Below are 18,539 nucleotides of genomic sequence, written 5' to 3'. Positions count from 1 at the left end.
ATAGGACTATAATGAGAACCATATAAATCCTGATCTTTTGTATATATGTGTGTAAATTGACACAGGTGTATACACATACATAAATTTACACATTTACAAGAATTATTAAAGATAGGAATAATGGAATAACAATAGAAACAATGATGAACTCCTTGCAATGCCAAATGAAAGTGAGCTCATCCAGGGGTGCGTGGGTGGCTCAGTCGTTAAGCATCTGCCTTCGGCCCACGTCATAATCCCAGGGTCCTGGGATCGAGCCCCGCGTCGGGCTCCCTGCTCCGCGGGGTGTCTGCTTCTCCCTCTCCCACTCCCCCCTGCTTGTGTTCCCTCTCTTGCTGTGTGTCTGTCAAATGAATAAATAAAAAAAAAAAAAAGAAAGAAAGAAAGTGAGCTCATCCTTAACTACCTCGTTGTCTCCCATGGCTCCCACCCCCCCAATCCGGAGAGGGGCCTACCTCTTTGATCTTTTCAGATTAATTTCAGCAACGTAAACCAGGAACAAGGACGAGTTTAAAATGAACACAAGCATTTGTTTCGCAGGGAGGAGGACTCACAATGAGAAGTAAAAATTCTTCCTTAACATTCAGAAAAGTGTTAACTATTTATACACCAGGAAGCAGAAGTGAATACACCAGGCTGTCCAACCCAATCACCCATTTCTCCACTTACTTGAAATGAATTTCAAAAGACCTAGGAAGTGACAAAGGGCTAATACATATTCTTTAATGTACAAGATTATAATTAACCTAACGTCTGTTTCAAATTTACTATTATCTATTAAAGAATAAATAATTTTACAGCCCTCTAATGTAGTTCTCAAGCTTTAAATCACTGACCATAACTAATAAGTAGCTTAATAGCAAGAATACCCTAAATAGAACCATAGACCGCAATTTCACTGAGCATAAATCATCATCATTTTTAATGCAAAGGCAACAGCAAATCTCTGTAATTACTGGGTGCATTCTGAATCACTTTTATTATTACTGCACTAGCCCCATTAAAAATCCAAAACACTGAACTGAATGGAATATAAAACTGGAATTATGATACCCTACAAACTCTAATTGAAATCCATAAATTTTCTACTAGTATTCAGAATTATTTTGTTGCCAAAGAATTTCAGCTATTCAGAATTAACTTTGAAAGCATTTGCTTTATCTAGAGCAATAAGTAAGAGCATTTTACACTGCTAAATCTGGGAGGTCGGTTCTGAAGCAAAACTCTGTGGATGCTTTCCTAATCATTCAGGATTTTACATTTCTTGAGCAAACCATAATATGCCAAGAAAAAAAAAAGAGTAGAAAAATAAAATAGAATACACCATCCACAAAAAAATATTAATTAGTGCCACACCCACCTTCAGCCAATGAAACACTCCCCCGATGGGACAACGGGGATTATAACAGACCCTGCAACATCAGCATTAATCTCCTTACTAAAAATGACAAAGGTATGTCACTAAATTCATGAAAGGGTAATAATGGCAACATTATCTGTGTGCATATGAGAAATGAACACAGGATGGACCACTAGCCATTGTGAGGGGTGAAAATACTATGCACCTAACTTTCTGTGTAAGATTAATGGCTAATGATGTAATAACTGCCTCTTTTATGTTCCATATGTATTCAAGTTCACGTGAATATAGGTATGCAGATATTTACTATTTACATCACCTGGCTGAACACACAATGTAAACATCCTATTAACATCAAATTTTCTATATATTGACTCTTACTAATTTGCCTGATGTCCACAATAGAGGTTACAGCCCTGAAAAACCAACAATTTCCTTATAACAAGGTTGTGCCACCATAGGGAGTCTTTCTGTAAATTATATGTCTTATAATTTTCTATTCACAGTATGCTGGCATCTTAAGGGTCTTAATCTCCTTTAAGTATCTGAATTTTAAATATTCCTTTCCTATTACTTTTAGAAAGAGAGGATTTCACTCCTTTGAACATTCCCATCCCACTCTGCAGGTGTGCTTACATTTTATACTCTGCAGCTTGCCTCCACTGCACCTCCCCACTCAAATCTACCTCTGACTCAAATTCCACACTTTCTGTTATAATGCCTAGATCTCCCCAATCCTAAAAAATTCATTCTCCTTATTCTAAAGATTTTTTATTTTTTAATTATCTCCACACCCAACATGGGGCTTGAACTCACAACCCCGAGATCAAGAGTCACATGCTCTACCAACTGACAGTCAGATGACGCCCATTCTCCTTATTCTAAACTTTTCATTTAACAACCATCCTGATGCCCCGTCCTTGCTGCCTTAAGCTCTCTTTTGACTTATGCATTTAATATTTCACAAATTTCTCTCTTTCCTCGTCAATTATAAGTTCATCAACAGAGACCATATCTTTGTATCAAAATATTAAAAAAAAATGTCCATACTACTACTAACACTTGCATAATTTCAGAACTAAGTATCCTTTCTCAAGTTATTTAGACCTAACTATTGTGTATTCTGGTCATTAGACCCAATTTGGCTCCAAAGAAATCAAACACACCAACACCAGTACAAAGATGTAGAGAGTAACTTTTAAAAATTAAAATTTTCTTGCTTCCATATAAGTTCAATTAATGTCTTTAATTCAGATTTCGCTGCATTAGAACTTTCTCCAGAGCAGGCTTCTCTGCCATGAGTTCTCATTTGAAACTGCAAAAATGTTTCTAGATGTTAAAATGTATGCATGTGTTAAAGCAAAGCAATGCAAGCGAGGGCAAACTATACCTTTCAATGGAGAAAAACAATTTTGCAGCCAGAAGCAATGTGACTTCAAATCTTGCTTTTGTCATTCTATGATCTTGGGACACTGGTTCATTGGCTTAAAGAACCTGGATGGGAGATCAGGGTTAGAATCAAAATCGATGATTCTCACACCTGCTGGAGGTGGGGGGGGGGGGCAGTGAAAGGGGGAGAGAAGGTGGTTCCTGTTGCTTGTCCTCACCAGTCACTCAGACAAGCTCCTTCTAACTCTGTTTTCAAGGTTGAGATTCCTTGTGAGATTCTGCCTCAAAAAACTTATCTACGGGAAAAAAAACACAAACAAACTGAAAAGTCCAGTCTTTTCACCTCTGACATGCATGTCTCTGCAAATGCTCTCATTTTACATAGCACAAAACCCAGGCTGGAAAAGTAAAAGGGCTCATCTCCCTCAGGACCCAAAATTAAAGTAGCCAATGGCAGAGCAGGGACCTGACCACCATACTCCGCCTACAGTCCTTCTCCTCCATTCTGGGGGCAGCAGGGCACCTCCACAGTGTGGCAGGAGCTGAGCTGCCCCCCTAGCCCTTTGTCATGGTCTAGGCAGAGAACTTGCCCTCAGGCTTGTGATGGTTAATTCTATGTATCAACTTGGCTTGACTATGGTGCCCAGGTTTTTGGTCAAAAAACAGTGGAGATGTTGCTGTGAAGGTATTTTTTGCATATGGGTGGGCCTTATCCAATTAGTTGAAGGCCTGAAGAGCAAAGACTGAAGAGGGAAAAGGGAGGGATTCTGCCTCTGGACAGCATTTGGAGACAAAACTTAAATATCACCTCTTCCCTGGGCCTCCAGCTTGCTGGCCTGCCCTGCAGATTTCAGACTTGCCAGCCCCCACAGTGATGTGAGCCTATTTCTTAAAATCAATCAGTCAATCTCTCTTCTTACCTTTCTTTCTCTCTCTACTGGTTCTGTTTCTGCAATAAGGGCCCTCCCTCCTGCTGGATTCACTGTGACTCCCTCACAGTCTTTTGCCACCACTGATGTTCCTGAGAATCCTGCTGGTCTGTCTTCCCATCTCGGTCTGCAAGCTTGGTCTCTTAAATGCTCTGTTTCCTTGATCAAAGTCAGATCTGTCATGAAGTTGAAGCCTCAGGGCTTCTTACCTGGGTTCTCTCAGGCCGTGTGCCTCACTGCGTACTCTGTTCCTTAAACAGGGCTCCCTCAATTTACAAGCTTCATCTCCGTAAGACCTGGCTCCACCACTGGGCTCAGTGGCTGGATGTGGGCTCTTACACTGGCGTCTGAGCTATGAACGGGACAAACTTGCCTCTGGCAGTGCTGCTGGATTCCTTCCCTGCCCGAGGCCTGACCATTCCTGGGGCCAAGCTCTACTGCAGATGCATACAGCAAGGAGAATAAAATAAGATCGCTCCTTTGAATTTCAGCTCAGAAGAACGAAAGTTAACCTTTACGACCCAAAATCCTAGAAGTAACTATAATAATAAGACCTCCTCAGTGGGGCACTGCTAAATATTTGAAAACTGACTTGCTGAGGGAGGGGGTATACGCACACATACATGTTCACATACTTACAAATTTTACTGATATAAAGGGTGTGTAACACACATTTGACAAAACATATAATAAACTACAGAATACCCTTTATTGTGAAATCCATATCGCCAACTGATTCCCACAGAGTGCTTTTGTTGATCTGGGCTGAACTCTTGTATTAGAAGCCAACCTCTATGATAATGAGAATAGTTGTGACATGAATATTGGTTGATATGTTTGTTCACACTAACGAGCAAGATGAAAACGGACACAAGTGTCCTCTTAGTATACATTCCACTCAGTGTGACACTCATGGGGTGTCTGCCAAGTATCAGGCATGGTGTCTGGCCTTGAAACTGAAGAGATGAAGGAGACCTGGGCCTGCCTTCACATCTTAAGGAACTAAGAAGACTTAAAAAAGCAATTATCCTGCTAATAATCTAAGATTATAATTACCTGCAATTTCAGGCAGAATATTACAAATGCTTGGCCAAATTCACTCCTCTAATTTACATGATCATAACTGACTATTATGACTTTAGTGTAGATCTCACATGTGGACTGAACTTTATTCACATAAACAAGAATTATTTTTCTAAGACATTAGAACAAAATGAATTGAGCATTTTAGAGCCTAAAGATCCTCTTTGAGCTCTAAAATTGAAGGACGGAAGGAAGGAAGGAAAGAAGAGAGAGAGAGAGAAAGAAAGGAAGAAAGAAAGAAAATTATTTTTAAATCCCTCAAAGTTTCAATGTCTGGGATAATTGAAATATATATTCTGGTTTTCTTACATAGCCTTCTCAAGCCAGAAATGATCTACAGCAGGAAAAGAAAAAAGGCCCATGTGTTATAAACAGAGCACTATTTAATGTGCCGTAGTCAAGACAGTTTACAATTTTAAATAAGACTAATTCTGGATGAAAGTAGGCCAAGTTCAGAGGTTAACTTGGATTAACTTGGATCTGTGTGCCATGACTTTGTAGTTCTCGGAATAACAGATTAAGACATCACATAGCAGAAAACTGCAAAGAAGGCTGATGATGCAAAACGCCCAGGGCTCCGAGCCCAGAACCTGACGCTTCTCCCAGTGTTTGGGAACCACTGGGCTGGCCTGCACCTCACTAAGACCTCACCTCCACCCAAACACTTGGCACGCCTACTCTCTGCCTTTCAGTTGGTCCTTCTCGGCATTCACAGCAAGGCCTTGGTCTGCAAGGTTTGCATCTCACTGGCTGTTCTGCTTATTAAATTGATTACGCGATCCTCAATAATAACCACAGGGATTTTAAAACAAAACAAAAACAAAACCGCAAGCCAGTTGTGGTTGAGGAGGCAGGGGCTGGGGCTCCATGGCATGCGTGGAAGATCCCAGCTAGAGGAAGGAGTTGCCTGCGCCACAGGGCACCGTGGGCTGCTTCACTTTGGACTTCCCTACGGAAAGGAAATGAGAGCTGACATGCCCTATCACTTAGAAAAAGCTGTCTGCACCTGCCTCCTCCCACTGCACACAGGCCCTGCTCCCAGGTAAATGCCGACAAGTCAGGGCGCGTGCGTGCGCGTGCGTGCGTGTGTGCGTGCGCGTGCGCGCGTGTGCACACGGCACGGTAGTAAGTGACTGCATCACCAACAAACATTCCTCCGCTGGTATTAATGCGATTCCTGTCCATGACGCCGCTATGTATAATTAAAATTCTTTTTTTTTTTTTAAAGATTTTATTTATTTATTTGAGACAGAGAGCATGAGAGGGAGGAGGGCCAGAGGGAGAAGCAGACTCCCCGCCGAGCAGGGAGCCCGATGCGGGACTCGATCCCGGGACTCCAGGATCATGACCTGAGCCGAAGGCAGTCGCTTCACCGACTGAGCCACCCAGGCGCCCTATAATTAAAATTCTAAGGTTAATTCTGACTAGAGAGAACTCTCGAATACAAACAACAAAGATTTCCCTTCCTGCAGCAAAACTTCTTAATATGCTTGATAGGTCTGTCTGTAGTTTTTTGAACAGAACCTAAATATTGGAAAAATATCTTCCCCGTATATGTAAAAACTAAACCACTTCAAAGGAAAAAAAAGACCACAGTAAGAAAAAATGCTGAAAAATCCCAACGGTATATATTTTTAAATGTCCTCTCAACCCAACTCTAATAAACCTTTTTTTTTTTTTTACTAACTTTATTCCTTTAAACGGGGCAAGATAAATCATATTTCAGCTACCATGTGCATTGTATAAACTGGCAAACCCTGAAAGAATTAGTTTATGACAATATGCAAACAGCCTTATATTACAAAGTGTTTCTAAGTGCCCAATTTGGTTTTGTTTTTTTTTTTTAAGATTTTATTTATTTATTTGACAGAGAGAGAGACAGGAGAGAGGGAACACAAGTAGGGGGAGTGGGAGAGGGAGAAGCAGGCTTCCCGTGGAGCAGGGAGCCCAATGCAGGGCTCCATCCCAGGACCCTGGGATCATGACCTGAGCCAAAGGCAGCCGCTTAACTGACTGAGCTACCCAGGTGCCCCTCTAAGTGCCCAATTTGGTTTTATTGGATACTTCAAAATATTCTAAAATGAGCATTAATACTAGCAAAATGGTAAGGAAAGCACTGATAAATTGTTTTATTCAAGGTAGAGATGGAATAGGCAGAAAGCACAAAAGGTCCAATAAAATCATTACTGATGAATTTATTCAGCATTTTCTACGAATGCTACCCCTTCTTTATAGGAAACTCTTGTCAGACTTCCTAAGAGTTATCTGCAGTGAAGCAATAATGGCTTCCAAACACTCCATCTTGACACAAAGAAGTTAACTTTGATACAAAGTTAACACCTCATAAGACAGTTAAAGTTTATACCATTAAGAGAATAAAATGTTCAATTCTAGAAGATAAATCCACCTAAATTACATTTAAATTGCTATTCATCAAACTGTTGGGTTAAGGTGGAGGAAAGTATTCTTGAATATTACTGGGGTGTATACAGGAATAAAAAGTATACTTTATTTGATAAGGCTATAGAATAGCCTTACAAAATAAACTAGAGGAATAGTTATGATATTTTTTAAACACCTAGAATATATGATTGACAACTTGAGAAAAATTATTTCTTCAATTTGCATCAACGTAACTGCCAAAGATTAATACTTTGCTATAGTTCTATAGCTAACATGATTGTGAACAGATCTACCATTTTGTCTTTAATAGCCAACACTGAATACATATTAGATTAGTTAATTTACTGAGTGCTTACTATGTATTATGCACTGTGGATTTTCTCATTTAATACTCAGAACAATCCTATGAGGTAGAAAGCATTATTATCTTCGATTTAAAGATAAGTGAAGAGTGGCAGAGAAGGGTTAAGCCACCTGCCCGAGGTCATACAGATCAAAAGTGATGGAGCCGGGGGCATCTGACTAGAGAGCCTGAGATCCCATGAATCATACTTGTTTAGTTGGTTATTCTCTAGCAGATGTCATACAACTATGCTATGCATTTGTGTTCATCATTTCCAAACTTACTTCATACTAGTATAATAGACTGCTCCTGGATTTGGTAGAGACTGGGGTTTTCAGAAGGGACCACCTTCACTAGGCAACAATCTAGTTTCATCAATTTCTGAGCAACTAGCCCCCTTAAGTCTTAGATTCAAGCTCAGATTCCAACCATAGGTAACCCCCACTGGCTTAAAACCCAACCTCATGACTTCTTGCCCGGTGATACAGCATGAAATTAACTCACTGGGTCACTGTAATGGGCTGAATTGTGTCCCCTCCAAAATTAATAGGTTGCGATCCTAAGACCTGGTGCCTCAGAATGTGACTGTATTGGAGACATGGCCTTAAATAGGTACTTATGGTAAAATAAGGTCATATGGGTAGGTCCTAATACAATATGTCTAGCATCTTTCTAAAAAGAAGAAATTAGGAGATTAGGACACAGACCACACAGACTGAGGGGCAACCATGTGAGTACAGAGCAAGAAAATGGTCATCCATAACTGAGGAGAGAGACCTCAAGAAACCAGATCTGCTGATACCTTGATCTCAGACTTCCAGCCTCCAGAACAAGGAGAAAATAAATTTCTGTTGCTTATGCAACCTAGACTATGGTATTTTGTTATGGCTGCCCTAGCAGACTAATACGGTCAGCAAGTAAATCCACATTCAACCTTTGCAGGATACCCTCTTCTTGAGTACATGTTCTTGACCAATAAAAACTTTGATTACCACTGGAGCAACGTACCAAAGTTTTATAAACCAAAGCCAGAAGATGGTGGGTGGGGTGGGACACAATAAATGGGGTATCTGTGAAAAAAAAAGAGATTAGGAACTCCCGAGGAGAGAACGGGAAAGAATTCAAAGGACATGAAAAGTATGAAGGAGCTTGGTAAAATAAGTAGGATGAAGTAACTCTCCAGGTCAAATATATCTGACAGGTCCCAGTGAGTGGAGAAAATTCTAAACCCCTAGCACCACAGGAACATTCCTCAATAATTCAGCCCAACCATATGCTTCACTCTACACCATATAACCACTGGCCCCCAACCTACTACCACCCACGGTGGACCACTCACCAATCCATATCATATACTTTCTTTACTCCGAGACTTGTTTATGCTGTCTCCTGTATTCATTCGTTCAACAAATACTTGCAGCAAGGTACCAAATATATTATAAAAATAGACAAAAATAAAAAAAAAAAAAAAACAGACAAGATCCTTGTAGAACTCAATCCAGTTCCCTCAGCTTCTAGTTCCTAGCCCACACTGTGGCTCTGCCTAGTGAAATCCTACTGATCCCTCCCTTTCTAGTTGTTCTCCAAAGTTCCTCCAAACCCCCAATCAAAACAAATAGTCTTCTCGCTGGTGCTCCCATAGAATTCTGTCTATATCTCACTTTGGCATTCACTCCATATTAAAATGTTATGTATACTTACTTAATTACATATTTATTATGTATGGATCTGTGAATGTATTTGTGTGTGTGCACCCATGTGTCTAGATACTGAAACTGATAAAGATCCCCCTCCAGATTATAAATTCCATTAGGACATAATTATACTTTAGTTATCTTTAAACTCCCTATGTAACACCTAACCTTTGTGGTCAATAAGTATTTGCTGAATGTAATTAGTAATATTAATTAAGAATAAGCAGTAATATGCTAAGGTGCAGAACTAGACAAAAATATGAAACTCCCCAAATCTAAGCCTAAACATTTCCCTTTTTTTCTTAAGATTTTATTTATTTGAGAGAGAGAGGGAGAACATGAATCGGGGTAGGGGCAGAGGGAGAGGGAGAAGCAGACTCCCCACTGAGCGGGGAGCCTAACTTGGGGCTCCACCCCAGGACCCCAGGATCAGGACCTGAGCCAAAGGTAGAGGCTTAACCAACTGAGCCACCCAAATGCCCCTAAGCCTAAACACTTCTAAGTTTACAATGTTTTCTCTGCAAAACACTGTCCCCCATTCTTTCTGCAATTGTTCATGCTTTTCAGCTGAACTGCACCAAGCCTATATCATCACACTTGAACTCTGCCCCAGGAATTCATTTCTAGCAGGCCATTTGAAGAGTGTGGTGTGTAGGTGACACAAATGAAATGTCAAAAAGCAGCCAGGTGCGGTCTCTGTGGTATATCCAAGAATAACGGCCAGAAGGTTGGACCTGTATCTGCTTGTTGGGAACTTAAGATTGGTTTAGAGATTGATGTGTTATCGCCATCATAAAACCATCTAGCTTTCCAGAAGGCATGCCGGCTTTCTCCATCGTGTTTTCTTCTACCTGTAGAGAAGCGTATCAACAGATGGATCCTGCCAAGAAGCAGAATTTGTGGAGCACATTCAGGGACACTGACAGTCACCAGTGCTTCTCTCTAACACAGTCTGGCAGATGTTTCTGTCTTCATCAGACTGTGACACAGGGACTGGCTGATTTTGCCTCCATAGGAACCAACCATGGTGGTTCACACCTCAATTAAAATCTTAACGGCTCTCTTTAGGAGGTTGATGGCTGTGGTTTAAGTTTGACCTTTCCACTGTGACTAACAACAATGCCAAGTCACAAATGGGAAAGTTAGAGTCATATCCCTTGGAACCTCTAGCTACCTGTACTTTGTATATCAACTGAGTAAGAGATGAAATACTATTTACACAGATTCAGGGGGCTTCTTTAGGGTTTTTGTTTTTTCCCTTTTGTTTTAATGTTCCATGGACTTTAAAAAATGTATTCCCAATCCAAACAGGCCAAACTGATAGCCAACTTGCCTCCAACACACACTCCTTAGGGTTCAGCCACATCGTCACCTCCCCCATAAAATCTTTCCTCCAGATCAGATGCCTATCCCATAGACTCCCATTACATGCTCCCACGCCTACCCATGCTGTTTATCACAGTCTGTGCATTATAATCCCCTACTGCTTGGTCTGTCTTCACAATAACTTCCCGAGGGCACAGACTGAGTCTTATTTAAGGTAATTCCACCTCTTAACACACTGTCTGACATACAAAGAGTGCTTAATAAAAAATTTTTTAAAAACGCTTTTTTTTAATTTGAACTTTGAATGATTGCAGAAGTGATTCTATGCAATGGTACAAGCAAACATCAATTTTGAAGTAAAATACTAACATGCATCTAAGTTTTTAGCTCAGGTCATCAACAACGCAGGGAGCCCCGGCATCTCACTCAGCCCACTCATACACACAGAAGCTATAAAGCAACATCCACATCATCACAGAGAGCATCATTTGAGTACTTGCCAAATTCTGGGAATTTTTCTAAGGCCTGTAAGTGTACTATTTAATTAATGCTCTCAAAAAAATTCAACCAAGATGTAGGACTGGTATCTCATTTTATAGATAGGAAAATAAAGCACTAATAAGTGAAGTCACTTATTCGAGGTCACTCAGAGAGGACAGCATTATCCGAGATTGTCAAAGTTTTTAAAATTCCATTTTAAATCATTTTCTGAAAGCCTACTATATATTTTCATAGTATGTTTTGGACGGGTTTGTTGACATAATTTGCACACAGTAATTTGCTGGTTTTATCTCAATGAGATTTGACAAATGTATATATTCATGTAACCATAATCACAATCAAGATATATAACATTTACAGCTCAAAAATTTTCCACCTGCCCTTCTGCAGTCAGTCCCCTCTCTCTAGCCTAGCCCATGGCAATCAACAGATCTTTTCTGTTACTACAGTTTTGTCTTTTCTAGAATATCTTGTAACTGGACTCATATCCCATGTATTCTTTTGTGTCTAGCTTCTTTCATTTTGCACAATGCTTTTGAGGTTCATCCACATTAGGTAAATATCAGTGATTTGTTCCCCTTTTTTGCTCCATAGTATTTCATAGTATGGCAATATGACAATCTGTTTTTCCATTCACAAGTAGATGGAGGTTTGAGTCGTTTCCAGTTTGGGGCTGTTTTAAGTAAAACTGCAATGTATATACACATCAAGTCTTTGTAGCGACATCTATTTTAGTGTCTCTTGGGTAGACAGCCATGAGTGGGGCAGCTTGGTTGCCTAGGTAAGTTTATGTTCACCTTTATAAGAAGGTCCCAAACTGTTTTCCAAAGTGGTCGGATCATCCTGCAACCACACTAGAAACGTGTGAGAGTTCCACTTGCTTTCTATTCTTAACAGTACTTAGTTTTAACAGGCTTTTTAATTCTAGTGATTCTAATGATATCTCATTGTGGTTTTAATTTATGTTTCTCTAATGACTAATGATGTTGAGTGTCTTGTGCACAACTGAGATCCATGAATCTTCTTTGATGAAGGTCCAAATGTTTGTCCATTTTCCTGTGGACCTGGTTTTCTTCCTATTAGTAAACTGTAAGAGTTCTCCATATATTTTAGTTACCAGTCCTTTATCAGATATGTGCTTTAGCAAATTCTTTCTCCAGGTCTCTGGCTTGACCTTTTATTTCCTTAACTATATATTTTAAACGTATCCCTTAACAAAAGTTTTAAAATAAACTTTATTTTTCAAAACAGTTTTAGATTTAATTGAAAAGATAGTACAGAGGATTCCCTTATAATCCCTCACCCAGTTTCTCCTACTATTAACATCTCACATTAGTAGGGTATACTTCTTTATAATTCATAGCCATTGTTTAAGTTTCTGTCTGGCAGTTTCAACATCCTAGCCATTCCTGGGTCTAGTTCTATTGACTGCTTTTTCTCTTGGTAGGTCAACTGTTGTTTTTTTGTTTGTTTGTTTGTTTCCTTTTTCTTTTGCATGTCTTGTAATTTTTTTATTAAATACAAAACACCATATGTAAATGGACAGCCAAGACTGAGGTAAACTGAATTTACTTCTGGAATGGGCATATCCCTTCTGCTGTCAGGCTATTTTTGTGAGTGGTTGAGTCAAAATAAAAGTAGTTGAGGTAGCTTTGGATTTCGTGGTTGCTATAGTAATCTTCAGTTCAGCAAACGCCATGAATTCATCTAGCAGTGGATACCAGCTTGTGTTTTGTGTGAAGCCTGGAGTGACAGAGGGTTTTTCTTAGTGTTCCTCCTCCACACTTATAGCACAGAGGGGGCCTCTCCCAGTGCCCATGTCCTTCCCTCAGCTTTAGATTTTTACTCCATGCAAGTCACATAGTTGGGTCAGAGAGGTTTTCTTTATTCTGCTGCAGCCTCTGTCTTTGATAGACCTCATGGACCTGAGCTTCAGCAGTAAGGCTTTCTCAGCATTCTTACCTCATTCAAGCATGAATGACAGCCAGTCTCTACCTAGTATTGTTGGTGGGTGTTGGGCTCAAGCCCGCTCCTCCCCAGTTACAGCAGATCACTGGGTATATCAGTTCAGATCCCAGGCATAAGTGATTTCTCACCCCTCCCCTGGTACAGATGGGATTTATCTAGTGTCAATGCAGGGTGCAATAGCATGTTTTCTATTGCAATCCCAACAGCTGACAACCTTTGCCTGGATCCAGGTGTCTGGGCAGGTTTCTTGCCCGCCCCCTGTCTGTGACAGCCTCTGTGTCCTATGACAGAAGTTCTGGGACACTAGCAGATTGTGTGCCTACCTCCCAAAGGTAGTTGTCATCATGAGTCAGTCTGTGCCACTGAGGGGCTCTCTCTGGCTTCCTACTCCACTTCTAATCTCTTTCATGAGCATCTAATGGAGGCCTGTGGTCAAGAGCTGATAAGTGGATACAGACCCTCGTTATGTCTGGGGTTCCTAAAAATTTGAAATGATCATGCCAGCCCATACTTGGCCTTTAAAAAGTCACAAAAAATTTTTAGTTGTTTTCCTTATATTTGTTTTAATGGTTGCTAACCCTCCCTCACCTGGGCTCTGCCAAAGATAAAACAACGATGTGTCCCTTCTCTCCTTGGAATTTGGATCACCTGCCCCTTTTAGACCTCAGGTCTTTGATGGGATGAAAAAGGCAACATATTGTAGGTTAAAGTGGGAGCAATGTCTTCTTATGGCTTTCTACACCCTATGCGAAAGGAGAATTACAGAGTTCAAGATCATTTAAAACAAGGATCCTATAGGAATTATTGATTCTATAGAACATTACAGTCTAACCAAATACTTTCTCATTATTTTGAAACTCCCCTTTCCTTTCTTCCCAACACAATGAAGCCACTATTCAGCATATGACCTTTTTGTTCACACTCAGATGATCTAAAGATATCCTAGACACAGTTCCACTAAAACCCACATGATGTTCATAGATGTAACATGGGCCTCCATCTTACTGGAACTGTACAATATGGCAACTAATTCTTCAGAACAGGGTTACTCCCCCTCTCACAATTAAGGCCTAGAAGGGAACGTGTGTCCCAGGTTTATATTTGCTAGCCACTGAATTTCAAATATTTATTCTCAATTTTAATAGCAAAATAAGACCATTCAAAGGAGATACTTATTACAAAAGGTTAAGTAGTTTTTTTAAGCAAACAAATCAAGACTTATTTGCCAAAAAAGTATCTCTAAAAGTACTTTTTGTTGGGAGACTATGCTTATTACAACAGTGAAACCACCTACATGATCAAGATATTAATGAACCACCTCCCCCTGGAAATGCCCACTTCTAAGAAAACTAGCCTTATCACTTTGTAACCATATTTTTGTTTTATTTTTCTTTGCCTGTTTGGGATGTGGCACTAAAAACAGGACTACACACGAGCTATCATCTATCAAAATGACTTTCAACTGTTTCCAAATCTTACCTCAAACACCAAATATGCCATTATAGATACTGAAAAACTGCTGGAGGCTAAGGAAGCAACCCCAATTAGCTTCTAGAAGTAGTCTGTGTAAGAAAAAGAACCACTCAGTTAAATGCCTGGTTCCCATATTATTCTCCTCTCCATCTAAAAGATAGAAAGCTTTAGATATTAAGAAGTTATCTTAAACTAAAGTTGCAAGGTATGGAGTTAGCAAAGACATTAAAATGGTAAAAACTCCTGAGGAGCTGAACCACAGAGAACCAGTATTTGTTTGCACCCTGCAACACAAGCAGCAATCACACACAGTTGATGGTTGCTAATCACTTTGTCATCCTATAAGAGAATACAGGACAAGACGCTGGATACCCAAGTTTAACAGGAACTTTTTTCACCAAATTGGTGTGACTTAATCTACATATGACCTTCTTTCCAGTCTCCTTCTGTTGATGACTATTTGTAATACATGTTGAAAGAATGAAGGAATTCTCTTTGACTTAAATCAGATATAAAACATGGATTCATTCTAGCATAACGTCTTTGAAATCTACACTAATCGGTATGCCATTAAGTTTAAAAAAATAAAAATCTCAAGACATACCCACTCCCTACCCCACAGCTGTTTTTCACCAACTGAAAGACAGCTGCCAAATCCCCAAAGCAAGGTTTGAGGCAGAATGGCACAGTGATGATGATGATGGGCCCTGGGGTCAGTACACCTGGTTTCCAGATAAGATGTGCTAGCTGTGACTTTGGACAAGTTACATAAGCTCTTTAGGCCTCATTTTCCTCATCTGTAAATCGGAGATGCCAAAAACATGACCACAGAGGGTTGTAATGAGGACTGAATGAAATGCTATGGTAAAGCACTCAACAAAAATAATAAATAGCGACCATGATCAGTCATTATTATTAGTGTGTATTTCAAAGCTGTTTCTTTATGTTCTATCTGAAAAAGTTACCAACAGCAAGAAGCTTATCCTAAGTTGGGGAAGTCTGACTGAACAAGTAAGGTAGGATGGAAGATTATGTTTTAGCTTTCTGAACTCCACGGGGAGAATGAGGGAGGAGGTTTAAATAAGAAGTCTCCTCCAGATGTGAAGAGTAAAATCAAAATATCCATAACTAATGACCATATGGTTGGATTAAGAATAAATCTAATTTTCACAATTAATGAAATCAAAGCACAATGAAAAGGTTTTCAGAGTATGGATTGAATTCACTACCTTAGGACCTCTTGCTTTTTTCCATTTTCCTGCCTTCAGAGGAACAACATCACTCCCCCTCTTTCCTCAGAAATCATTTTTAATATAATTTAGCATGTTCATCCCACAATACTGGGGGTGACAAAGAATGTTGTACTTCCTGTCAGAGAGAGGGACTGATAGGGTTCAGTAGGCAAAGCATGTTACTGTCTTAGTGTTTTAATAAATGATCAGAAAAAGATCACAGGATTCGGTTCACCACCATTTTCAAGATAAGTATATCAGTATAACGGGTCATATTAACAGAGATAATATACACTGGTCCAAACTGCTGTGTCAAGAAGTGGCAGTAAAAACTCTGATTGAGGGCGCCTGGGTGGCTCAGTCGGTTGGGCGACTGCCTTCGGCTCAGGTCATGATCCTGGAGTCCCTGGATCGAGTCCCACATCGGGCTTCCTGCTCGGCGGGGAGTCTGCTTCTCCCTCTGACCCTCTCATGCTCTATCTCATTCTCTGTCTCAAATAAATAAATAAAATCTTAAGAAAAAAAAAAAAAGAAAAACTCTGATTGAAAATGACACAGCAATAAAACTCAAAGTTAATGCCACCGACCTAACTCCAACTCTCTACCACCTCTCAGTAATGAAGTAGATCTCAAAAGAGTAAAATTACTTTGCATACCCTTTGGCACAACTCTAATCTATAATGGATGCAATACGCATTTCTTGAATTTTCTCCCACTATATAAACCTAATCAAGCAGAGATACAGTGGATTTATGTGATCCCAGATAGCACCTAATATCATCTTTTCTTGAGATGACTTATAAATGTCACAGACTAGAGCACCAACCTTGGATGCAATTAACAACTTATCAAATTACCAGTTTTTTTCTTTCACATTTAGGTAGAGCTACTTTTCGCCTGAGCAGGATACCACAGGAAGCAAGTCTTGAGATTGTGTGGCAGTTCTTTATGTAAAATATTTTCTCTTCATAAATATTATCTATAGCTTTATTACTTTCTGGCCATGAAAATATTGCTATTACTTAATGCAGCACTACTTTTGTCAATCAAGAATTTCCCAGAGGAGCATTTCATCACATAGCAGTGTTCCATTCTGTGTTGATACATGGTTACTTTAAAGTGGCTCTATCTTTATTGTGAGATTGATGGCTAGCTTGGGAAGTGCTGGGTGCCTCCATTTCTGCAAACCCAGCTGAATTCAGCACCTGATAGAGGTATTTTCTCCAGAAACATTACATTCCTGTACTGCACTGTTAATTCTTGCTTCAATGACCTTTCAAAAAAATCCTTCTATTTGACCTGTCAAGGAATGTTTAAATGTAAATCAAGGACTTGTTACAATATTTCTTATTGCATCTTCCCATTGTATCTTTGTTACACATGGGGCTGTTGTTTCTATGCAAAGTCAAAGACTCAAATTAAAATGAATGCCACAGAAATTTCTTTTATAAGGGTTTTCAATTTAACATGGCATCTGGCAAGCAGCCTTCATTTGTATTTCACACTAAAAGGCCTGGTGTGGGCGGGGGTGGGGGGGCGCAGGAAGGGAGCAGGTGCCTTGTGTCGGGGTGGGGGGGCCGGTGAATAGACAAGGGGAGAACTCTTCAAAAACAGTAAAATCAATAAGGATTTGAGTTAAACCCCCCCCACACACACCGTCCTCAGAGTCTCTACCCTGTGGTTCAAACATAAAGTGTCTACACAAACCAGAAGATGGAGTAGATCTAGTCTTCACAGCTATGTGGTTGCGACCTACTGAGCCACAGGTCTGCGCTGCTCGTCCCACGTCTCCCCACTGTGGCCACCTCCTGTGCTTATGTAGCCAGAGACCACAACTCCCACAAAGCTACGGGCACAAAGTCCATGTAATAATGTCATGACAATAACCGTCGGAGGGGTTACCAAACTGCAGGTAAATGTCAACCGTTGTTCATGAGAGAAAAGATATGGAATGTAAAAGAATGTCATCATACACTGGGAGTAAGACGACATGATCCCTCCTCTCAAACTCTGGTTGCTTCGGAAGACATCGCTTCACAATTTCCTGCATCTCAGCGACGTAAGGATGGTGCACTATTAGGAAGTCTCTTAACTCAGTACTGCACCATTAAGCCCAGGAAGAAGAGCGCTCTCAGTTACTTTTAAGTCGTTGAAAAGATATTTACTAGAATCAGATATCCATTCCCAGTAAAAATTCCCACAAAATTAGAAAAACGAAGGTGATTTTTTAACATCATGAGGAGTATCTTAGACTGACAGCCAGTGGCAGTGTAACAGCAAAATACCTGCAGCATTTCCGTTAAATTTTGGAATAAGACAAGATGCAGAAATAGAAGCTGGAGTTCCTGTAAAGCACATAACTGTCATGTATGATTACGTAGAGCATTAGAGCTCTACCTTATGCCATGTGCCAAAATAAATTTTCAGGTGGGTGAGAGAGCGAAATGCAGAAATGAAACAAACAAGAAAAGAATAATGGGAGATATAGGTAAATATGAACTGATTTTGGACTCAAGAAAGGGATTTATAAGGATAAAAGTGATCACAAAAATAGAGATTAACTCTATTTCTCTATTTTAAAAAAAGGAAAACCTAAAAAGCAAACGATAAATTGAGCAAAATATTTTTTTAAAAGATTTTATTTATTTATTTGACAGAGACAGAGACAGCGAGAGCAGGAACACAAGCAGGGGGAGTGGGAGAGGGAGAAGCAAGCCTCCCGCCGAGCGGGGAGCCCGATGTGGGGCTCGATCCCAGGACTCTGGGATCATGACCTGAGCCGAAGGCAGCCGCTTAACGACTGAGCCACCAGGCGCCCCATTGAGCAAAATATTCTTG

At 40.1% G+C, this 18,539-nt stretch overlaps 1 protein-coding gene across 2 annotated transcripts in view; it reads right to left on the bottom strand.

Annotated features, from left to right (window-relative positions):
• Positions 1-18,539, bottom strand: part of SAMD5 (sterile alpha motif domain containing 5) — an 80,135-nt gene that overhangs the window by 30,241 nt on the left and 31,355 nt on the right. The window lies entirely within an intron of this gene.

This window comes from Mirounga angustirostris, unplaced genomic scaffold (genome assembly GCF_029215605.1).
Source record: "Mirounga angustirostris isolate CCGP_5_RB_7025 unplaced genomic scaffold, mMirAng1.0.hap1 SCAF_8, whole genome shotgun sequence".
NCBI classification, from domain to species: domain Eukaryota; kingdom Metazoa; phylum Chordata; class Mammalia; order Carnivora; family Phocidae; genus Mirounga; species Mirounga angustirostris.
The sequence above is the reverse complement of the archived record's forward strand: the minus strand, read 5'-3'. Positions and strand labels throughout refer to the sequence as shown.